Genomic DNA, 22,747 nt, shown 5'->3' with positions numbered 1-22,747 from the left:
CTTCAGTATCCCTTTAACACCGGAGACTAACTTTGCGATAGGTTGGCGTAAGGCAATCGATCAATGTTTTCTTTTTATGCTAAAAGCTTTTTTTTAAAACTCGCAGCTAATTAAAAAAGCAGTTTAAGCAAAGACCCTGTCGCGTCAAAAAAAATGCAGCGACGTCACACGAAATATTGAATTCCATCTCATGTACCTCTTTTACGTGTTTCACCGTTTTGATTTTACCGCCAAGCAAGAAGTCAAGTACGCCACATCCGCTGCAAGTGCGAGCGGCGCTGTCGTCACAAGCGCCGTTTCCGGTTGAGATTCTCCGCCGCTCTTTCCGCCACAGCCCTCTCCCCTCCACTCTCATTCGTACCGCGTCTGGCAGGGAGTTCGAGCTCCCGCGGCGCAAGCAGCGGCTAGCGGTCGAATCAAAACCGTTCGCGGAGAGATGCCCGTTTCGCCGTGACGGTTGCGGCGCAGTATCGCGGCAGCGCCGAAGCAGGGAGGGCGGTTGGCAGCGTTCGTTCCCTACTCGCGGGAATACAGTGGTGGCGAGTTTAAAGCCGGTGGTGCTTGGAATCCTGTCGTCTGCTGTTGGATACAATCGCCGTCGTTAACCGTTACGAGAAACGCGGTGGCAACGTCCCGGTGGCTTCCGTTTCCAGCCGCCGATCGGTTTTAATGAAACGCCAGTTCCGTTGCCGCCGCTGCCTGCTGCCACGTTCGCCGCTCGCCGAAGAGCCAGCGAACGATCAGCCACGAGTTTTGGACGGTGCCGCTAACCGACCGGAATGTGACATCGGTGGCACCTAATTCGTCTCCAACAGCCTTCCGTCAAAACCGACGACGACCTCACGGAATCCCAGCGGACCGGCGCTTAGCGACCCCGGCGACGTCTTTTCAACAGGTGAGCGAGCCTCTCGACCGGCGGTGGAGTTTTTCAGGCGCAGCTGCAGGCTGTCGCGCGGTCGTGTTCGCTGTGCTCCGGCATTTCTCGTAATGCTATCGCTGGCAGGCGCAGCTTGCCTGACGTAATGGTATACTTCCGGCCTCCTGTGTGGTTTTTAAAGAGTGTGGAGCGAGCGAGCGCTCCTGCGGTACACCCTCTGGCAACGCAAGTGTACAAGCTGAAATCACCTTGGCAATTTCCACTGGGTTGCAGCGTGTATATTCGCTGTGCCTGTGCCTTTGTAGAAGAACGATCAAACCGTATAGATGTCTGCGTCCTTTTCGATTAATCATTTAGTGTAGCAGTGCGCGCACGTGTTATCAACGTGTATGCTGGCCATGATGTAATAACTGTTACGTCGCTTGCCTAGAAAAAAATCCTGGGTAGATGTGCAGTGGTATAGGAGGTGGTGTCGAAACCCAACGCCATTTTCCTGCTTATTATCATTTTCAGAATGACGTGTGCTGTGCCCCGTTCCAGCATGTCGTGAATGCTCATACCACGAAACGACGAACCCCAGTATACGTAAAATGAACCAGCATAATAAACCGACAAAAAACACTGTGCCCGGCGAAAACAAAAACCCAGAATGAATGCCGTTATAAAAATTCAAGGATGATTACATCTCCCTTGTATTCTGTAATTAACAAGGCGTATTGTGTGGCCTTACATGGTTCTGAGAAATCATCGTAATTTAGGCTAATTGAGAAATCTTCGTAATTCTGAGAAATCTGAGAAATCTTCGTAAATTAGGCTAATTGAGTAACATGAATGCACCATTAGCCAAATTGAGTAGCGGTAATACTCGGACTGTTTACGGAAATTTTGCTGAGGCTGTAGAGTTTCCCTTTACCAAATGGAGCAGCCTTATAATGCTATTGTAGTGAAGTTTAAAATACAAACTTTTTGCCTGGCTGCCGTAATAAAACGTAACAATTAGGTCTTAATTATTTAGGACATCCAGGGACGCGATTATCCTTGGAACTAGCGTCCGCTTCGTACGTAGCTTGTAAGTGCGAAAGCTTCTTATATGCACGCTTTTCGCGGGTGTTCTTGGAGTCAGTTATGTGGCCGAATTATGAACTTCACTCGCGGCGTACTATCAGTGAATGCTTACAGTACTCGCCTATGTATCACTACAAGCAAAGAGAGAGATAGAGAGAGAAGAGAAAGAGTAAATTTTATTCTGCAAAAAAAAAGAGAGAGGGGAGAGGTCGATAAAGTGTGTGTGTGTGTGTGTGTGTGTGCGTGTGCGTGTGCGTGTGCGTGTGTGTGTGTGTGTGTGTGTGTGTGTGTGTGTGTGTGTGTGTGTGTGTGTGTGTGCGTGCGTGTGTGTGTGTGTGTGTGTGTGTGTGTGTGTGTGTGTGTGTGTGTGTGTGTGTGTGTGTGTGTGATAGAGAGAAAGAGAGCACTTGGTCAGATTCCTCATTTCAGGATCCCGTTGGAGCTTGCTGCCAACTCCGCAGGTCCCCCTAGCCGAAGCACTATAAGCGAAGCGATGGACAAGCAAAAAGACCGGGACGGGCGCTGACTGAATACTGATTTTACTAGGCCAAGCAGACTATCTATGGGAAGGATACATAAGAAATGGGGAACCACTAAAAAGGCAAGCGCTCAAATTACGAAGTTCTCTCGGTATGAGCGAAGTTGTGATGGCAAGTGAAATGCTTCATCTTCCAATATGAAATCCTTCTCCCCAGTAGGGTAATTCATGGTGCGCTGAACACCTATCTTCTTTCGTGTGGATGGTAGCCCTACCTTCATAAATTTCTTCCGTTCCTTTTGTCAGTCACACACACAGCCTAACCTTTCTCGTCTCATATGGGCATGCCATCTCTTTTCTCAGGGTTGAGCTCAACTGATCGCGTCCAGCGCCCACCCGAATATTGCGCATGAACACTTGCGCGGAGTTTGTAGTCACACATCACCGCAAACGCAAATTACGCACTTTTCTCTAGATAATGGCCGCTATAAGAAAGTCTTATACGTGAATGACTACCCCTTCTTCAGTGCGTCCTCTGAAGGAACTCGAAGTAAGTGTGAACGGACACAAACAGGAGAATGGTTGTGGTGTGCCTTAGTTTACGTAAAGTGAATTTTCACAAACTGGAGAACAGTTAGAATGCTCCTCAGTGTGTTTTTAAATAAATCAAGCGCAGTGCAGAAGAACTGAACATCACTCCTCAATAACGAAGATCACCTCCCTTTTATTCCCTTTTCCCTTTCCTTATTTTCCATTAAAGCCTCTAGAGCAATCTTGTGGTTGGTCGTGGTACGATTTCAGAATCGCGAACCTATTAATATCTGAAACGCACGTTCCATAATGCAGTGTTAGATTGCTGCCTCTGGACATCGTTGTCAATTGGTGTGCTCACGTAAACAATCGTTGAAGCAATTTCCCGTCGGTACGTTCACGTACAGTCGCGATCAATTTGAAGGTGATCGCTCGGGTGGCAAAGAAACAAGCGGTATCGTCATATTACGGGTTGTATCAGGGTTGTATCTTGCAAAAGACAACCAGGGGACGAAGGCACTGCTGCCTGTATCTCCAGAGTTCTCCAAACGGCCGCTGTTTAGGTTGTGAGACCCGCTGATCGATGCTCCCACAATCACAATCAAGTTAATCCCGACTGTACATGTCGTCTTCTGGGCAACCAAAATCTAACCGCCATTACAAAAAAAAAACGGGTTGATTCCTCTGTCATAAGAATTGTTAAAGCACGAAAGTGAAATGTTCAGCTGAATCTTCTGCTGAGCGTGATTTGCGGGTCGGAGGCTGTTTTGTGGGTGTGCTTGACGAGCGGCGGCCTGCTGGCGGGTCGCTTCGGCAAAGGTGTACTGGCGTCATTTCCGTGACGGATAAGATGCCAGTGAAACCTTGGTGTATCCCGACATACAACACTTTCGCGTTAAAATATAAAACTCGAAAACAAGCAACCCTCAGTATAACGTACTCTTTAGTACTAAAGGTTGCTTCCCCGCAAGAAGACCCTGTGCGCAGGAGTGCACCATTTGCAGGCCGCCTGCTCCGTTGTACTGACGTCACTTCCGTGACGGATATGACGTCAGCGAAATCTTTGCGCATCCTGGAATAAAACACTTTCGTGTTAACAACAAGTGAACGTTGAAAGAAGGCTGGCCACAGCTGCCACGTGACATGCGCACAGAGTTCCGGTAGTGGGTTCCGTACGGTACAACGTCCTACCCTGAGGAAAATCCTACGTGCACCGACGGGTCATTGTATCAACGACCGTCTACGCGAGCTCGCCAATTGATTAGTAACAAGGCAGCGATCCAGCAGTCCATATTGGAAATGGCACTGTGCGCTTCAGATTACAATGGGGTGATCGTTCCACGACCAACGCACGAGAGAACGAAATGAAGCTTGGGCCATCCGTAAAACAGGACAGGAGACTCATGTGTCAGGGCTCCATAGATTATTTTCTCCGATAAAGAGATTGCATATTGACAGATTGATCACCATCATTCGCGGCCACAAGTTCCCTTCTGCCAAGGGAACTTTGAAGTCTGAGCTTTTATCTTCTTAGAGCTTTCCCGTTCCTTATGGGCTCTGCCTTCGCCTAATAAAGTTAGCTGTCAGCCGGCGCCCGTTCTTCGCGCTCTTTTTTGAGCTATACGAGCTTTGAACAAACTCCGCGCCTTAGAAGTCACGACCTGACTCCACAGGTTGGGAAAGCGCGCGAAAATTCTGGCGCGGAAAACTCCCTCCAGGAGAAAGCGACGCCGTTTCACTTAGCGCGTCCGTTGTTGTGGGTACGATAAGGTTTTTGGCCCCACCAAATGGCTGCCACCTAGACACAGTAAAGAGAAAAAGATTATTGGGGAACTGGATGACCGTTGAGGGAAAGCGCTGTCGAATTACGAGTCACTTTTCGGGCATTCAAGGCAGCTTGGAGGCGTTGCCACAAAGAGCGTTCCTTGCCTCACCGGGAGGTGAACGTTTCAGCACGCCGATCGATGCCCAGGGTCGGGTCAGGTCAGGTCGCCGGACGAATTCGTCAAAATGTAAAGAGTAAAGAAGGTTAAGAGGTGTTGATCCCTGTCGCCCCTTCCTTTGTTGGGTGTGTCTTTTTTTATTTCCTCTTTTCCATCTCGAGCGAGGGATTGTCAACCTTTGCGGAACGAACTGTTTCGCGGAACGCCAGGATTGGTAATGCCGGGAGTCGTGAAATTAGTCCGGTGTACTACAGTAAGATGGAACGATAGAAGGGCGTTTGATGACCCCTGTACCGGCGTACTCGAGCTTCCGATGCGCCTTCATTTGACTTAGGTCTGACTCGGCTACGGTCGCATTTATAGGTCGTTTTGCCCGATATATATTTACGGGGAGCCCTCCCTATACTGGAATAACTTTATTCGAAAACTAGTTTGTTTTTGAAAAGCACATCACACCCGCTTTTAATGAACTATCAGTTATAACGAAGAAGTTTCCGGTCCAGAGGGTATATATATATATATGTGCCTGCGTGGGGGATAGGCGAAAAAAGTTTCCAAGCAACTTTCCTAAGGTTTTTGTCTCGTAGGTTTACTGGATGTCACCGTAAATACAGTAACGGTGAGTTATAAAATGATCGTGCGTCGAGATTTATTTCGGCGCAGGTGAAACGTTCCCCGGTGGGACAAATATTTGCGCAACACTCCACTAAGGCGCGGCTCTAGCCCAGGTTTTGTCGCATTACACCAACATCTCAACTTGTGCAAGTCTGCTTACCTTGTGCTTTGAGATATTTGAAATCGAGAATGCTTTACCACTTAAACAAGGTTTTTATCAAGAAATACAAGAAACTACAGAATGATTCAGCAGGCTGGAGCAAGAACTGACAGCTATTTATCAGCGAAAAGAAAAGAGGGGGAAGGTATTTTTAATGCATAAAAAGGAGTTGAAAGAAAAGGAGTAGAAATAGAAAGGAGTATTTCACTCACAGAAAGAGCGCTTGTTGGAGCGCTAACAGCCTGGTCTTACCACTTCCCACCATCTCCCCTGATACCTTCAAAAACACCCACCATCACAAACAAAAACGTGAACGAATAATGAAAAGGGCAACGAACAGGCGTTGTTGACATTTTTTCTTTCTCTTCCCTTTTCGCACTGAAGTGAATGTATCGATAACCAACTAGACAGCTCCTTGGACTAAGCCTATCGTATTCTTCTATCGTTCAGTCTCCAATCCTATCGTAGCTAAGCCTATCGTACTTCCCCTACACGACGTCACGTGGACAGCTGTAATTGCATACGCGCAGGGCGAATCAAAAGCGGGGCGTAGGTACGCACGTGCTCCAAGGACGTTCAACCTGATCTATAGGAAGCGCGCTATAACGAAAACAGCGTCGGGTACTCACGAGCACATCAACGACCTCGGGTCCTAAACAGTCGTAATCCGGGACGTCTACTTTAACTCTGTCGCGGCCACATGTGGATAAGCGGCTTGGGGAAGAATCGTTACTCGGAAGAACGAAGTAGCCCCCACGCTCTTTTAAGAGTTAGGACCGACGTGCTAGTATAAGGACCGTCTAGCGCACACACCGATGAAATGTTGATGACCCTCGCGAGAGTGCGACGAGCTTTCAAGGACCTTTGGCCGCCGGAGTCTCCGTCGTATACCTCTCCCGAGGGTGCCATCCGCGGTGACCACCCCGTAGCACGTCGGTAGAGCAGCGTAAGGCATAGATAGTAATGGGAAGGACGCTAAGGTTGTTCCGGCCCCGTAAATCGTTGGCACGGCACGCCATGTACCGGGAAGACTGCCACTCGTTTGTGGGAGCCCTGGCGTACGCTACATGCATATTTGATCGAAGGTCGCTGCGCTCACAGCGGCCGCTATCCAGTTGAGGGGGCCTAAAGGCAGCACTTTTTTTTTGCTGTGACCAGTTCCTTCCGGCGGAGAATTAGCCCTGAATTTTATCCTTTCCATCGTGAAAATTTATGTGATGTTTTTAGTTGTAGGGAGTTTGTACCCCCAACAAGAATGGATCAATATTGGGGGGGGGGGGGGGGAGGGGGGGGGGGGGCTAGTGATTGGGATCATTATCGGCCAATTTATATTTTATCCATTGATTCAAAGCTCTGGAAGCCCGTACTGCATATGCTACTCGCGTTCAGTATAAATCATATTAATATCTGGTCAGCATGGCTATCTCACTGACCGATAGACCACTACCAATCCTGACAATTTTATGCTGAATTTTACGGAAGCTGTGCAGCGTAGTGGCCAATTTGGTTTCCTTGACTTCGATTTGAGTAAGGCTGTTGATGAAGTCTGTCGCGAGATGTTATTTTAAAAAGCTCTCCCAGCTCGGTTTACGCCCATCCCTCACATTTCCTTTCCACAGTTATGCAACAGGTCATGCATCGTGCATGCATCAGTCTTCCCTTTGCAATGAAGCCACCAGTGGTGTTCCTTAGGGCTCTACCCTCGGGCCACTCCTCTTTTCAATTGTTATAAATGATGAACTGAACAAGTGAACTGAGACGGGCTAGTTGGTGCGTGATGCTACTTAGAAAAACAGCGCTAAAAACGATACGACAGGAAGAAATGACGCAGTGTTTTTCGTCTCTTCCTTTTAAATCCTTTTAAAAATTCCGTGTTCCCCTCTTCTTCCCAAGAAAAAAAGAAAAATAAAGTGGGGAAGAATACCCGCTCCAGCAAGGCTATGGCAGGTTTTAGGCCAATATAAAATAAATGAGCGTGGATAAAAGCCTCGTATCGCTTTTAGCGCGGTTTTTCTAAGTAGCTTTATAAATTATATTTCGCTGATATCTAATTGTCATTTTTCCTGTATGCCGATGTTGGCCAAATGTTTAACTTCGTTTCCAACACTACTAACTGTACCGCTCTCATGGAAGCGATCACGTCTTCTTGGTACTCGTGCTCACGCAACGGAGTCATCATAAAGAAAAACTCGCACAATCTTGCTTTCCTACAATATTAATGGTAAATTACTACCACGTGTGGAGAGGTTAATGACTTAGGTGTCAATTTCGGCAGTCATCTTAGCTTCTCCCCGCATATCCGGGTAATTAGTCGTCTGGCTCTTCGATCCCTTGGCGTTGTGTGTCGTCTATCAAAGGAGCTCACGGATTCGGGTTCCCTTCCCAAGCTGTGAACGACCGTGTGTCGCCCGCTACTAGAGTAGGTATGTGCTTCTGCGCTCTGGGACAGCACGTGCAAAACAAACATCAAGTTTGTTGACAGTACAAAATAGTTTGCCTTTACCTTTAACCATCGCTTCTCTTCCAATAGTACCCAAGGCTTACGCACCTCTGCGTCCACTCTACCATGCTTAACCTCTAAGTAGAATATAAGGCCGCTCTCAAACTCTTAGAAATCATTCACGGCACAGTGTATTTTGCTGAGCTGCTGTAACATCTTCCACCGCAAAAACTGACCAGAAAACAGTACTTTCAATAGTCCCAAATGTCAGCATGGCTAGCGCCTGTCTTCAGAATGCAGCGTACGTATGTACAGGTGCCGTCAGAAGTAACTGGAGCACGGGAGCTGTGGCCGAACCACGTAGGAGCGCCGTGTAGCTGCACCGGCGGTAAACGAAAGGAGCAGAACACGCATGCTTGCCTGCCGGCGCCGTGTCTCACCGTGTACGGTGCGTTCTCAATTTCTCCATTTAAAACACTCCGTACAGCGGACGCGTGTCTCAACCCACTTCTTTTAACGCAACTTCATACGTTGTTCGCAGCATACTGGTCTCGGCTAAGGCGCTGATAGCAGACCCATGTAAAAATCTTCGAAAAGAAAAATTGTCACTTCAGATCCCTGCGATTGGGACGCTTCTCTAGCAGCTCGCGTGCGCTGAAAGTGTGTGACCGACGCTGCTGGATAACGCCTCTGCTATCAGCGCCATCGCCGAGACCAGTATCGTGCGAATAATGCTCGAAGCCGCGTTAAAAGAAGTGGGTTGAGAAGTATAAGCGGGTTATCACCGTCAGCAGGCGCGCATGCGTGTTCTGTTCCTTTCGCTTACCGCTGGTGTAGCTACACGTCACACCTATGTGTACGGCCACAGCTCCCGTGCTCCCATTACTTCTGACGGCACCTGTACAATCAGTACTCTGACTCCCTGATCTTTTAATAAACATGTCCATGAGCTTGTCCTGCGGTAACTGACCTCTTTTTTATCGTTGTCTGCAAGACCTATTCGCATGCTGTCGCTTCAGCGTGAAACGCGAACAAAACTAGCCTTTTATTTCCTATTACTGCTGCACGTAGGCTCTTGTATCGCTGTCCGCTTTAGAAATCATTGTCCCGCCTCCCGCGCATGTATAATCATTATATGCTGCTTATCTCACATGTCTGCATGCAATCTTGGATCATTCCTGATATTTTTTTTATATTTCTCTTCAGAGGAACATTTTGCACGCGCTTGCAGCAAAACCCGTTATCACTGGTGTCACAACCTCGCTGCTATGAATCATACCTGTGTGAGCGTACAGGTGTCTTTGTACGCGCGTCAAAGTGTGTTATTAAGGCGAGAGAAATAAACCGCCCATTGAGCGAACCCACGACAGAACCGGTTGAATATCTTTGGGAGAGGCCTTCATCCCGCAGTAGACACATACTGATGACGCTGACGACGACGACGACGATGATGTTGTTGATGATGATGATGGTGATGATGATGATGCGTGTGTGCGTTGTAGCAGGTTTTTCATGGAAGGTAGGTTGTTATGTCGCATCCCCAAGCAAATTTGCCCGTCGATCCGCTCTCCACGACGCATCGCCATCATCATCATGAGCAAATACTGTTCACTGTCCGCAGGACGTTAAGACGTCTGCTTGGAGCTGTACGCAAGCACCTTACCCCTTGGCGCGTGCTAAGAACCCCACGTGGTCAAAATTAATTCGGAGCCCTCCACTACGGCGCGCCTCATCGCCTACGTTGCGTCCGCGCGTTAAACCCTTCAATCAATCAATTACGCTGGGTTTAAAAAAATGCATTTCCTTCAGTGTTCATTTAAAACGTTCCATGAATTGAAAATTGGGAGCGTTTGAATGTTCTCAGAAGCAGCCACCAAGCGGGCCATTTCCATTACGATTGGTCGGTGACCCCGTTCGTATGAAGTAGGGTCACTTAATCACGGCAGGTCGTCTCGCCCTTTGGCATTACGTGTCGTTCGTCAGCGTGTGTTGATCTCAGTCGGTGCCACTGGACTCATATATCTCTATGGAGTATTCGGGTCGTTCGGGCGGTTTCTGTATTCCGGGGAGCTAGAAACGGGTCTCGGGGGAACTGTATATTCCGGCGGTTGGTTATCACTCGGCACCTTTTCCAGTCGTCCAGGAGATAGCCTAGGTTAGACATTGATGGTGTTTCTTAAGACGGGAACTTTTTTCCCTTCTTGCATCCGCTAGACTTGGCCAAGAGAAGGGGCTCGGTGCGACGTAGGCGCACTTCAAATAACCCGCCTATTTTGAGAGAATCCTTATTTTAGGCTGTGAATGAGTTCTGAAGTGCGGGCGGATCATTTTCGCAAGCTCTCTCCGCAAAGTCTTGGCATCAGATTTTTTTCGTTAAAACCAGCCGTTGACAATATATTGCAGTTTATGGGCACAGATGGTTCTAACTTTACGGGATGTTTGCAGTCATGTGATAGCCGCTGTAGAGTAAAATCTCTGTTAGATAATGCAATTGCGCAAGTAAAGTTGTAAGGATTATTTTTGATAAACTAGCCTCTCGCGCTTCATACAAAAGGCAGCGAATAGTCGTCAAAGCCGCGACCATTTTGATTTTTTTGTAGCCAAAAGTGTTTAGTCAGTGTTTAGTCTTACACAAGTCTCCCCGCATTTTGCCTATGACTGATATTCTCTAGGAGTTAATAAGATTAACCCTGTACGGAGTGTTTTAAGATTTATTCTTTTTTTGTTTCCCAAATACTGAAAGCTCTTGGTACAAGTAACCTCTGCCATCTTTTCCGGAACTGCGTATTTTTAGTCCCGAGGTTATATTGGTCAACAAACCGGCGAACGAGAAACACCTGACGCATGTTAATGGTTTTGTGAACGGCCATCAAACTTAATGCTGTACTGCTTCTTGCGAACATTGCGTGGCTTATAGAATCAACTGCTCCGTTCTTTTACATCTTTATTATTTTTACCTCATCGTAAGGCACCAACGCTACTAAACATTCAGAAAGTCGAACTGACAATGACGGACAACCCCTCGAAATAGCGTTTTTATTTATCCGTGTGGAATCCTCGGCGCCGATGGAATAGTTGCATTGTTTATTGTTTTTAAAATTGATTGATTGATTACTCATTCATTCATTCATTCATTCATTCATTCATTCATTCATTCATTCATGGTTGACGTAGAAGGCGTTGGCAGCGTTTTGTACAAGTAAGGCGCCGTTGACGGAAGCAGCAGAACTCACACCATCGCACACGTCCTCGGCGCTCATTTACATATGCTTTATACCCTGCCCTAATTAACACGAGGGCGCAGCCTGCTTTTGCAAGAATTCTGAGGAGCCGCTCATACGAAGAAATCGCCGTTCCTTGAAACGCCGAAAACAGAATTCGCTGTCATAATTTAACATTTCCTGCTCAAAACAAAAAAGCGATGAATTCGAAGAGCACTCAAGGCACGTCGTTCTGCCCTTACAAAAATAGTTAATGAGATTGAATTGAAAGCCAATTGACTTTACTCATTACATTCTGTTGAGAGTCAGTTGACTTTGAGCAGAAATTTTGTATTGAGTTCTCGTTGGAAATCGGCCGCCGTGTTTCAATTTAAACTCAATGTGAGTTTTAATTGAAAGTCTATTGACTGTAGTCAGTGTGTCTATTGATTTCCAAATGTGTTTCTGCTGACTCTCAATACACGTTTCCTGTTGAGAAATATCAATTGAAAGTATATTGAGGAAAATCTCTTGAGTTTCAGTCGAGTATTTATTGACTCTCTATCGATTCTCCTGTTGAGTTCCTGTTGAGAAATTGCAAATGAAAACCTATTGAGCATATTCAACACAGCCTGTTTGATTTCATTTGAGTTTTTTACCAAGTTATTCTAACAATCGTCTAGTAAAGCTCAGTTGACATTACTAAATAATTATTGATGAGTGTGTCCTGTTTGATTTCATTTGAGTTTTTTACCAAGTTATTCTAACAATAGTCTAGTAAAGTTCAGTTGACAGTACTAAATAATTATTGATGAGTCTGTTTCAATTATGCAAATATATTACAGAAATTGGTCTCATCAAACATGTCGCAATGTGTCCATTGAGCAGGTGAAATAGTAAGCGGTTTTTCAGGGCAAAGTTTTCTTTATTGCTCACGAAAGCAACACTGCAAGGCTGGACCCTCGCAGGGTTCACTTAGCTACTTGACTGTGTAGCCTGCAAAATACATCAGGAAACTGTTTGCACCAGTACAGTACGAAATGATGATTGCTTTGCTTCGTGAAGCATGCTGGTCTTAGTAGCTGGCTATTTTAGAAGTTAGATAGTTTGTACTTTTTGGAAAGTATGGCAAGGAGGCAGCAGTTCAACAAATGTATAAGCTTTTCTCAGTGTTAGGTGTCTTAAAACGAGCTAATCATACCAATTATTTCTATAATGGGTAGGGACTGGAATGCCTTTATTTGCATGCCTTCGGCATTGAAGCTCCTCAAATCTAGAGGAAGGAATATGTTTGAAGGCAAGCGGCTGATTCCAAAACCACCACCGCTTCAAACTGCACGGTCGTTGAGAATAGCATAGGCACCCTGGGTATAGCCGTAATGCAGGTAACTCTCTGCGCGCGTTAAATGAGGATTACAAGCCATTCCAAGTTGCTGGTTAGAAAATCCGTTGGCACTAAATAAACATAGAAACATTGTTCTTTCAGAGCGTACGCATTTAGTTAAACCTCTGAATTTCGCTCGGGCATCAAACGCACGTCCTCCACACCTTCGCGGGAAAGGAACTTCGACAGCAAGGCCGCAACAACCCGCCTAAACCCAATCAGCACTCAGTCACTAATGCACTCGCCTCACTGCCAGCCTCTTTTCAGGCCGCTCTTCATTAACCAAGAGGGAAGTGTATACGTCTGCCGTGGCAGACTTATAGGGTATGCGCAGTCAATCCGAATTAACGGCCGAATTCAAACTAACCCGTCTGTGTAAACAGGCTACGAGGGTTTGTCTGAGAGGCTTAGGCGGGTTATAGCTGCTGCTGAACAAACAAGCTCTTCGCCGAAAAGTCCTGCACCGCCGGTGTAGCGTGGCTTCGCATACCGAACGCTTAATTCGCTTAGAGATTCTCCAGTGGTTCACTGGGTTTATAGGGTTCGGAAGTTATAACCAGATGACGATCGTGGGGCCCTAACTGCCGGCTCGTGAATGGGCGTCGAGTCAGACCACAAGTGAAAAAAATCAAACGTCCTTTTTCTAAACGAAAACGTAAAACACGCAAAGCTCGATGGTGAACACGCCACTCACAAAGATAACTGAGGCTGAGCTTTATCCAACGCATGTTTTAAGTACATTTGCGTTTGATGTTTCTAAACCTATGGTTCTTATTTTTCTTTATATTTTAATGCGAACTTAAATTTAAATTTTATTTAAGCATACATGTTGCTTCTGTTTTTATAACCTTTTTAAAGTCGTATTTGTTTTTATGTTGTAATGTCTTGTTTGTTTAGTAGTTTCTTAAAGCCTTTGATAAATTTACCAAATTACCGTACATAACTGATCAATCTAATTATCCACCAACACAGATTCGCTGGTGTTCCATCTTCACAGTATACGATTGGTTCTAAATTTTTTCATTGGGTGCAATGTATTTGCTTGCACATATTGTAAATGTCAAGCATTGCATTATGTGCATTTTATGCACTCGTCAACTTCCTCGGGGAAAGGCCACCTGTTTTTTTTACCTCTGTTAGGAAAACAAAGATTTAGCATTTCTATGTTTGCGAACACACAGCCGGCTGTTTTACCAGCCTTTATGCTGCACATCGGCACAAAACACGGGACGGACGCGAGAAAGCTCTTGCTGCAGACTGCGGCTGCAGTTCGTTGCACGAAGAGACTGCCATCCTGTTTGAGCCGCTGTGATTTGACCTTTCGTCGCTTCCGGATGTGCACGCACGTGTTCGACGGAAGCTCACTATACTCCTGTTTTGTCACTGCCGTTCGAAGAATGTCCGCGTTTTGCTTTTCTTGTCTTGTCTTGTTTTGTCTCGTGCGTTTTGTTTTCGTGTACCGCCGAGAAAAATGTCACTGCATGCTAGGAAACTCGCCCGACTTTCGCGCGGACAAATGTCACGAAAAACATTGTGAGAAGATTGACACGCAGAGTATCAAGGGATAACCGAGCGTCCAATACCAGTTTTCCGAAGGCCATTTGAACGCAAAAGAACGCGCCAGTGTCGTTTTCTTCGCAAAAAAAAAAAAATGTCTTCACAAAATACGCACCAATTCACTCCGCGAATGTGGTTGGAAAGCAAAGCTGTAAACGACAATCGCTTAGAGCGCAATCGGTAAGACAGCGGGCTCTCGTTCCATTTCTCTATTCGTTCCAGGAACGATTCCTGGTGGTGCCAGCAATTTCTTTTATTTGTTCGCGGGAGTTTCCTGCTGACGCCAAAGGTCGCGGCAGAACCTTTGGGGGGTAGAGGTAAAAATCCTTACTTTAAAAATTCGTTCGCCTACAATCAATCCTCAGAGTCAGGCTGCTGCTGAAACGTGTACAGCAAAAGCACCCTCAAAAGCGCCCCACAAAAGAACGCAACCTATATTATGCACACGTTCAAGAACTCCCCCTCGGAGAGCCAGTCTCCTGGAACCAATCCCCTGAAACACGGGTACTCGAATCAATTATCATAAAACACCTGCCCTTTAGTAGAGCACCCACAACTGCTGTTGTCGATCTCAGCGCATACTGAGTGGCTGCTCACCCTTGTTCCGGTACTCCGCGAAACGGTTTCGCAGCGGCGGCGTCGGTGATTCCGGCGGAAAGGTCAGGGGACGCCATGCGATTGCATTGTTCTTGGATGGCGCACACTTTACTCAATTTCGCAACACGGCATGCTGGGCTACCAACCTTTGTTGAAATTTCGCATCCGACTTTGACGTCAGATGGTTTTGCATAAACCTGTACCATGACCTAACAGTTTTGGCGAATCCCGTTGAGCGAGCACTGGGCAATACCGGGGTGTCTTGCAAGGTTTCATTACATTTAAACAAGTTTGAAGGAGTATCTGCTAGAAATATTCTGCTTTTAGTAACCTCTGCTAAGAACTTCGCCGTTGTTGTAGCTTTGAACTTTACAGTCCCGTTCGTACTTACGATTCCACTGAGTAGAAAACGCTTTTAAGCGTTCGCTTGTTGAGGGTTGGTTGATTGATTGTAGGGTTTAACGCGCCGACGCAACGCAGGCGATGAGGCGCCCCGTAGTGGAGGGCTCCGGATTAATTTTGACCACCTGGGGATCTTTAACGTGCACCGAAACCTCGTACACACGGGCGTTTATGCTTTTCGCCTCCATCAGAAAAGCGGCCGCCGCGGCCGGGAATCGAACCCGTGACCTTGTGCTCAGCAGCGCAACGCCTTAGCCAATGAGCCACAGCGGCGGGTGCCTTGTTGAGGGTGTACTTAGGGTATTTACCTAGGTATTCTTGTTCATTACCGACCACAGTGTAACTATTGCCCGGAATTGGTGTAACAGGTATACAGACACAGTGACCTGTTGGGTCATGAAAGCCTGCTCAGCGATTGGAGGCACAAAAAGATCGTAGTTTTTAATGTATATATATATATATTTAACCTCAACTTATACTAAACTTCGGCGTTATACTTACGCACCTATTCTAAAATGTATAACTTAACGTTCAACGTTCAACCTCTTGCAGACACATTAAGAAATCTTTGACGATGATCGCTTTCTAGGTGAAGCTTGATATGTCTAAGCGAAAGGAGGAAAAGCCGGCGGAACCGCGTACGCAGAAAACGATCCTCCGACGCAACCCCACGCGCATACGTGAACAAAAATGGCTGCGGCTTGGCTCAGCTAACCTTAAATATACAAAGCAAAAGCTTGGCTTAATCTGGTTGAGTCTTGATTTTGCTTGGTGTACCTTTGATGTAGCTGTTTTGCCGACTACGGCTCAACGCCGTTCGGTCCCGTGCAACGGTCACGGAAGGAGGCCCGCCTCGCTTTCATTCGCGGCGAACGCGGCGTTCCTCTTTGGCGGGCGCAAGACGAGTCACATATCCCGAGACGACCCAGCGGCGCCTGCGTGGGAGTCGGCGGGGTTGGTCGGCTGGCTGTCAGCTGATCGGCCGCATCCGCCACGGGTTGAGCAAGCGCCCGCTGTCGCTCGACCGGTGCCAACTGTTCTGCGCTCGTGGCAGGAAACGCCGGCTTTTTGTTTGTAGGGTCTATTCAGGGAAGCAGTGGCGCCCTCACTTCGCTAGTTTCGGTACCCTCCTGGGTGCTGCGGCCCTCGGTTTTGGCTAGTTTCCGTATCAGCCTGGGTGCGTGACGCCCAACGACATCGGACGGACGGCATCACAAACCCCCAGAGTGTTCCGCCTTGAAAGGATTTTTAGTGAGCCCGCCTCAGTTCTCGTCAGGTTTTGCCGAGCTATATTCATCACTCATAAAAAAGAAAAGAACGCCCGTGCATTTCACGTTTTGCCGTACTCTAGCCAAGTCCAGCAGACTACCGTAATACTCCACTGGCGCCAATAACTCATCGATAACAGTCCCCAGTAGAAGAAAGTGTACATTTGAAGGTGTATAGCTCCGAATAGAGCCCATATCGTTTGAACCGAATTATGGGGTAATCCGAGTTTATGTATTTCACCAGCTGTGCCTACCTGCTCACTGTTAGGTGCATGTGAACTGTATGCGCGCAGCTGCTATTGTGTTTTTTATTGTCCTTTTTTATATAGTAATGCACTGACCTTTGCTTTCTAGGCTGCCTATTGCAGCCTTTAGTCCAGGAGGTCATAGAGAATTGTAACTGTGTGTGCCTGGTAAACAAACCTGACTTCAATCGATGTGTTTACCACGGTGACAGCAAAAGGATAATTATACCGTCCCACGTTTCGTCATTTGTCTCGTTAAATTCGCGTTTTTCCTTGCAAGTTTCTTCCAATAAATGTTTCGCCGCCGTCGGCATCGTTCTGTCAAACAGAACGAAGAACATCTCGCTTGAATGCTAATTGGATTGCCGCTCCCGCCCCGTTAAGCGCAGTCCGTCTTTGCAGTCCCCGAGCGAGGCTCGATGTTTACGCCGCTTATTGGAGTGCGTGGTGTTAGGCGCTGAATTGAGCGGGGAATGGGTGTTTGCACAACGATGGCATCGATCTCTGCGCCTAACGGCAGAACACGGGATTTTCGTGCAGGGCTCATTTGCACGCGTACGTTTCTTACGCTTCAAAAACGTGAATGCTGGCTTCTATAGCTTATACGCCACTCGCAGGCATAGAAATTTGAGTTAAAGCCGTTCCTCTTATTAAATGCCGGCTTTAACTAGTTACGTTTTAACTAACGGCAGTTAATATCGAAGAAAAGTGCACCTCCTCTGCTTAATTCAATCCAAACAAGCTTGGCTAAAGCTGGCTGAAGAAAAACTTTACTATTCCTATATAAAGTTAAAAGAAGCGCGAAAGCCTTCTCACATTCACACGGCGTCAGAAGTGCGTCAATACTTCCGCTAAAGGCGCGTCCAACCTTCGCGAAAGGGCGTCCGATTAATATACGAACATTCACAGCCCCAAATCGCAAACGAAGTGTGTCTCGGGGGAAGGGGGGAGGGGTTTTTCTACTTGCTTTTCCTTCGTATTTTATTACCTAATTTCATTTTAAATGGACCCGCCGCGGTGGCTCAGTGGCTAAGGCGTTGTGCTGAGCACGAGGTCGCGGGTTCGATTCCCGGTCGCGGCGGCGGCTTTTCTGATGGAGGCGAAAAGCAAAAACGCCCGTGTGTGCGAGATTTCGGCGCGCGTTAAAGATCCCCAGGTGGTCAACATTAGTCCGGAGCCCTCCACTACGGTGCGCCTCATCGCCAGCGTTGCGTCGGCGCGTTAAACCGTACAATCAATCAATCAATCAATCAATCAATCAATCAATCAATCAATCAATCAATCAATCAATCAATCAATCAATCAATTGGTTTCAAATGGCTAGAAATGTTTTCCTATCACATTGTTTACATGATCCGAAGTTAGTAGTGGCCTTCCCGGAACTTCAAAAAAATTGCGCCCACCTCCCCGCGAGGGGAACCCTGTGTAGATGCGACGCATCGTGGGGTTCACTTGGTGTTTCCGTTGGATTGATTCTGAACTCGCGTGAAACGTGTCGGGAACGCGTATGATTATTATGTTTTATGGTTATTATTATGTTTTAGTGGCCAATCTTGGTCAATCTCTCTAAGTGGTATGCTTGGGGCTTCGCTGTCGCAACGACCTTTACTCCATCATTGTTGCTGTAAGTGGGAGCTTCTTTTGTTTTATTGCAAGTGTTAATCATTGCCCCATCATGCGTTGTATCAGTAGCTTGTTGACGTAGTTTGAATGAGTCAAGGATATAAGGCGCGTTCTTAGCATTTCATTCTCTCTCGGTTTTGTGGCGCAGTGGGAAGAGCACCATGTACCTCGCGTTCCGCCCACAGGGTCGTGGGATCGAAACCGGGCGCCGCTAACTATTACTTTTTTATCCTGTAGGGGGAGGGGTGTGGGCGAGAGAGGGGCATCGGAGAGGAGAGGGGGTGAGCGGCGGAGAGCGCAGCTCGCGCGGCGAGGGGAATGGGGGAGGGGCGGACGACAACAACGCCGACGCTGCATGGACAAGGCGAGTGAATGAGATGCAGTCGCATCTAAAAAGATTTTCTGCGGGCCCCCGCACTGCCAGCGACAAGAACGCAAGCTGTGCGCGTAGGTGAGATTCTCAGCAGGTGCGCTAACAACGACTGTTGACTGAACCGGCGAATGCTATTCGCGTCGCACGTGTCCCTCCCACCTCTCGCTCAGCTCCGCTTTTATCGCGTGCCTTTTCTTCTTTTTTTTTTCTCGCTATTTTCGGTCGCTTTGCGTCGGCGTTCTCGGCGACACGTGCAGCCTAACTTGTTTTCTCCGAATTCGTTACGTTAAACTTTATTCATTCATTCACCGCCTTACGTCGCTGACTTCAGTGCGCTAAATTGTCGTTATAACGGAGTCACAAGGACGGATTTAAAAGTTGTTAGAAGCGTGTCTACGTGGAAGTTGGTGCCGACCAAAAGGCGGGAGAAAATTAATACAAGGGTACCAAGGGTACGTCTAGCTACAGTGGATTGCACTATACATCACTAAGTCCCATCGAATTAACCAGAAGAAAAAAACAAAGGTATAAGCGGTACCCCCCAAGGCAGCACTCTTTGCCCACCACTTTTCCAACAGTCACAGGGCGTATTTTAAGGTCATTTTAAGGAACCGAATAAGCTTATAGAGCAGTTTCGGAAGTGAAATACAAAATATGTTTCGCAGGGGTGTTGCTACAGGCACGATTCAGTACTAAGAAAAAAAGTTTACCCGAAGTTTGTTCTCTGCATAAACGTGCTTAGTTCAGTAATTAAAGCTAAATAAGTCTCGTTTAACTAAAATATCGTTTAACTGGCAGCGGCTTGCGAAAACGTTATTAGGCCTAATTTATTTTCCGACTTCGACTCCTCCTTCTCCTCTGCAGCGTCTTGTTGCCCCACATTCTACAGAAGTATTTTAAAAGATTGCTCAAAAGAGTTTAGAATAGTCATTTTCGTACGGTTAGTCCTAAAAGTAACTGATTGCGTTGTCTTTGGTATGCATTAAGGACATACTAACGCCATGTGGACGCCACATTTGCAATGCTGGCATTGGAAAGGGAAAGTCGCGTTTCTGTGAAACCTCACGTTTGAGAGATAGATCTGCTAAGGTCCAGGGACATGGAAAGGAGGCGGAAGCTTTCAACGACAAATTGCACGAAAGCTACCAGGCCGCTTCGGAAAGTCGTCTGCACCGTGTTACCGTTCAGCTATTCAAGTTACAGACATCATTTATGGGAAGTATCACGGCTATAAAGTTAATTTCCCAGGCTTGCGATACGTCCAGGCGCGCGGAATTTATGGGTGTAAAACCCGACATTCATTTTAATTATATATCTGAAACCTGGGCGCACACTGGGGGTGCTATGCATATTATAATATTGGCGCTATATCGAGGACCAAGCAACCGGATACGCATTATCCGTGAGCCCACATACGAAATTGGATTAAGCGGGGCAGTGAAACGGGCCGGTAAAAAATACCGGTTATAACCGTGAGATGAACGGTTGTGAAAATGGGATCTGCGCTGGTATCTAGACGTGCCTTCTAGTGCGTGCGCTTGCCCTATTTAACCAACGTCGAGAATCGGTATTTGCGACCTAATCTACTAATGGCCTTTGTTCTTTTTTGTTCTCAAAACTGCTCACCAGGAGCACCCTCTAGGAGGCCAGACATAGCTCGACCTCCGTTGGTTTTCCGGGCGATTTCTTTTTGGGGTAATCGGGTTAACTGATATTGGTCGTTGGAATCGGCTTTCGTTCAATCAGGAAAATGGATTATTATCCGGCTTCTTCTGCCGTTTTATTTTTGTTTGGGAGGTCGTTCCACAGCGTCCGCGCAACAGCGAAATACGTCGGAAGTAAGTTATGCTTTCTGGTTCTAGCCACTGCGCCAGCACTGATGGTGTATCAGAAAGAAAAAAAATTAGGGCGAGTATGAATTTCTCGATATACAGCCATGCGTCGTCACATTTCTCATTGTGTATGTATGTATGTATGTACGTACGTACGTACGTAAGTACGTACGCATGTATGTATGTATGTATGTATGTATGTATGTATGTATGTATGTATGTATGTATGTATGTATGTATGTATGTATGTATGTATGTATGTATGTATGTATGTATGTATATATCTATGCATGCATGCATGCATGCATGTATGGAAAGAGCAATGAAACTTTGAAGAAGGTGAGAAACGCCAAAAAAAAAACTTGAACAAGGTATAAGGCGTCTGAGTGTTTCCAACGTTTGGACAGAGACTTGTATGTGTATATGTAATACCCCTCTGCCACACGGCAAATTTAATGTCATTCCCATCGAATGTCATTCGTTCAAAATGACATTTGTTTGCTGCCACACGAGAAATTTTAACGACATTCGATTAAAATGACATTAGGGACCGAATGAGTTTGCGGAACCCATTCGACTGCGTTCTGCAAGCAAATGGGTTATCTCGAACCCAGAGACTCGGTGGGAATGCCCACCCAAAACAGATTAGTAAAGCGTCAGTAGCGTTATAATATTTTACAGGCGTATAATATTTTAGACATTTATTTATTTCTATGAAACAAGCCGAATATAGGGGTTAAAAAAGAAAAGTGCCAATCTCGCTACCAGGCCAGCCTCAGCCGGTGTGGTGGGAGCCAGCGGCGATGTTTGTTTATATACTCCTTTAGGGTATATTCTTGTTCTTTCTACACCATGCTGGTACGACGGCAGTGTTTAATCGTGTTCAATAAATTTCTGCAACTCTGCTTAAAGGTCATTAGAAAGGGCAGCAAAGGTGTTTAAGCTCTTTTCACTCAGTTTTTGCAAGTATTGAAGGGCTTAGTAAAATATTTTCTCTAAGCAAGCTTTTACCCATCGCAACTGCCATCATTAGCAAATGACATTTATTTTGGCCGTGTAGCACAGCGTCAAGAAAATGCCATTAAGTCGAACGAATGACATTCGATGGGAATGACATTAAATTTGCTGTGGGACTAGGTTATAAGTCTGTATGCGCGTGTACGGTTGTAAATGCTGCTTTCATAGTTCAATCACGTTTAGTGGATAACTGTATAGACTTGACTGAGCCGGTGCACGGCTTATAACGTAACGGCTCGATGGCGTTCTCAACAACAGTTCGAAGCCAAAATTTAGTCTTTAGGGCTGGTGCCTTGTCTGGTACACAAAATAACTCCCTTTCAATCACGTGTAAAATAAATTTACATATTATGTAATATCTTGAAGTTATGATAAACTGAACACCTCAGTCATTACTGCAACAAGTATATTGCGGGCACCGGAAGCACGGAAATGTGATGCTTAGAGAGTGTTTCAAAGTAATGTAAAATTCAAATCAAATTAAAACAAAAAATTTCACGTTCTTTTTTCAACACTTTCAAATATATTTGAAAGCAAAATTTACAGAAGGCCAAAAGGGCAACAAACCAAGGAAGTTGGGGGAGGTAAAAAGTTCTCGTGGCTGAGATTTTTCCTAGCTTAGTTTAAGAGCTTGCCTCATTTTAAAAGCAATTTCCGGTTTCCTGTAGAGTGCGTCCCCACATTCAGCGTATCGAGGTCGCCGATATACTCACTTGTACACGTAATAAAAAACGTTTTTTTTTTTACTTGGTTTATCAATGGCGATGGGGTGAAGTGTTTTGAGAGTCTGCCGAGCTGGTTCCCAATATTACATTTTCAGGTGTGTGCAGATGGCTTCGATTTCATCGTCCTGCGTGCGGTCCTTTCTTTCATCACTGGATTTGTTTAGGAGTGTGAGGGAGTGTGTGGAAGGAAAAGAGAGAGGTGAGAAATAGACAACGTTTAGAATGACCTTGGAGAGATTAAATCTACAAACACGTTCAGCTCGTCACTCTATGCTCCTGCGAGGAGTCTGACTAAGACAGGAGTGATAATAGCCATAATTATAACACCAATGATTACTCATAATCAATGCCGTAATATTTCGTATCTTATCATTAGCTTCATGAATATCGACTTTATCTCCATTATTATTACCGC

General features: G+C 46.2%; 1 protein-coding gene across 2 annotated transcripts in view; it reads left to right on the top strand.

The window, feature by feature from the left end:
• Positions 1–359: 359 nt before the first annotated feature.
• The window catches only part of LOC144142764 (synaptotagmin-1-like), a 198,015-nt gene continuing 175,627 nt past the window's right edge, over positions 360–22,747 (top strand). For both annotated transcript variants that reach the window (XM_077674469.1, XM_077674466.1), the window contains exon 1: positions 360–895. The gene's annotated coding sequence lies outside the window, so the exon portion shown is untranslated. The remainder of the gene's footprint in view (positions 896–22,747) is intronic.

The sequence above is a fragment of the Haemaphysalis longicornis genome, unplaced genomic scaffold (genome assembly GCF_048455015.1).
Source record: "Haemaphysalis longicornis isolate Haplotype H1 unplaced genomic scaffold, Haemaphysalis longicornis Haplotype H1 scaffold_6, whole genome shotgun sequence".
Taxonomy (NCBI): Eukaryota; Metazoa; Arthropoda; class Arachnida; order Ixodida; family Ixodidae; genus Haemaphysalis; species Haemaphysalis longicornis.
The sequence above is the reverse complement of the archived record's forward strand: the minus strand, read 5'-3'. Positions and strand labels throughout refer to the sequence as shown.